At 41.4% G+C, this 2,073-nt stretch overlaps 1 long non-coding RNA gene across 1 annotated transcript in view; it reads left to right on the top strand.

Annotated features, from left to right (window-relative positions):
• Positions 1-1,233, top strand: part of LOC108447099 — a 15,994-nt gene extending 14,761 nt beyond the window's left edge. Inside the window, exon 4 of the long non-coding RNA XR_001862501.1 lies at positions 1,079-1,233. This is a non-coding gene — a long non-coding RNA (uncharacterized LOC108447099). The remainder of the gene's footprint in view (positions 1-1,078) is intronic.
• The last annotated feature ends 840 nt before the right edge of the window (positions 1,234-2,073 follow it).

Here is a 2,073-nt window from a genome sequence, read left to right on the forward strand (position 1 = left end):
CAGGAATGCTCGGTGGGGTTCTGTGGGCCTGGATGTCCCTGCAGCTCCCAGGCTCATGACCTGCGGGTAGGGAAATTTATTTTTTGTCGGATTTTTTTGGTTTTTTAAGCCTCCAAGTGTTTTTCCATCACTGATTGGACCCCGCTGTGAACGGTGAGTATTGAACTGAAGGATCTGTTTGGTGTTCGGGATTCCTGGAAATCTCGTGCTTGGACCACTGGGTGTTTTGGGGGCAATCCTGGCCCCTGGAGGTTGAGCTGCTCGGTCAGAGGGGTGGGATGGGGGTGGATGTGCCCGGCCTGGGATGAGATCCTGCCTTGCGTGAGCAGGAGCTTCCACAGCCGCCGGCTCCCCGAACTTACCCGTCGGATGCAGCACCGATGCCGTGGCCGTCCCAGAGCACACAAACTATGGACGGGCAGCGGGATTTGCAGGCTGAACTGGGAATTCTCTCGGCTCTCACGGATTTAACTCAGCCTCACAGCTGTGGGTTGCTATTTTAATTTGATAGCGGTGCCCGTGGCCCCCTTTAAGAGTGGGCATCCCATCGTGGCATCGAATAATCCGTCGGAAGACAAAGTCCCTGCCCCGAAGAGAACAGCACAGGAACTGTTTTTTCTGGTGATTTAATCATAATATTGACAACTTTATCAAAAATTACAAAACTGATATTAAAAAAATTCTCTAATTCTTAGTAAGACTAGAATGGGTTTTTTTAAAAAATAGAAAAGCACTTTTATGCTACGGCTCTTCTGGAATTCTCACATTACAACCCTACATAGCAAAATACAAACTGTAGCTAAGAAAGGTAATTCAGTCCTAAGGTAATTCAGTCCACCACGAGCCCTCTAATATCTCTAGACCATCAAACTCAGGGACTCCAAAAGGATTTCACATGACTTATAAACCTTCTGCAAAGATGATTTTGGAAAGACCTTGGAATTTGAAGTTCCTTTTAACCCCTAAAACCTTAGACTGTGAGGATAACAGACCTGGGACATCAGAGGTGGGGTGGGTTTTTTTTTTTTTTTCTTTTTTTTCTTATTTTTAAACTATGTGGATATTATTTTTTTTGCAGCTGATACCAGCCAGAAGTTAAAAATATGAAGAAAATCCACCGAAAGAAATGAAAATATTTTTGTTTCGTTTCGTTTATGGTGTTCACAAAATGCACCATAATAGAAAGAGGAATATTTCCTTTAATTTGAATGTCATCTGAATGACTCAACCACATTGTCACCCACTTAAGCAAAAGAAAGCATAATAAATAAATAAATAAATAGACAAGAATATGCAACACTTTACATCCTCAAGGAATCACGGCGTTCCCTAAATCTACCGAGGTCCTGATCGGCGTCGTGGGCTCGCTGTACTCAGCCACTTTCGGGTGATTGTGCCATGGTAATGACAAATCCAGTGGTGTTCCACTTTCCACAATGGAGTATTTTTTTTTTTGTTTTTGTTTTTTTTTTTTCCACCTTTTAAATATAGGAATTCTCTCTTAAATTAGAAAGTAGGCAAAAAGTACTTTTTTTTTTTTTTAATTTTCCTTTTTAAGTCTTCTATTAGAAAAAATAGAGATTTATTAAACAAAAAATAATAAGGTAGAAAGAAGGGTTGGGCCTCCATCAAAAAAGTAGATTATGCTTTAATGCAAAGAGAAAGAAATGGCTCTATGGGCAAAATTCAAGTATGAGTGACCAGTTTTTTAATCGTAAAGTCGGTGCAACATTTCTTAAAATGTTACAACACTGCATGACCTGTAATGCTCACAATATTTACATTAACTGCTTACATGAAACCATAAAAACTCTAAAAGAGAGAAAAAAAAAAAATTGGTATGGACTGAAACAAACTACTCCTAGCACCCACATCAATGCCATTATTAACCAAGGAAATCAAGTGCACGAGAGTACTTTACATAATCTTAGGGATGTAAAGTAAAACAGCGGGGAGGGAGCACAAACCTAAGGGCCAAAGGAGACACAAACTCAGCTCTGGGACACGAAGCAGGGGGAGAAGCAAAGGAAATCCCGAGGGAGGAGGGCTCCAGCGCTCGCCCACGCGCACACG

Source organism: Corvus brachyrhynchos, unplaced genomic scaffold, assembly GCF_000691975.1.
Source record: "Corvus brachyrhynchos isolate BGI_N302 unplaced genomic scaffold, ASM69197v1 scaffold45, whole genome shotgun sequence".
NCBI lineage: Eukaryota > Metazoa > Chordata > Aves > Passeriformes > Corvidae > Corvus > Corvus brachyrhynchos.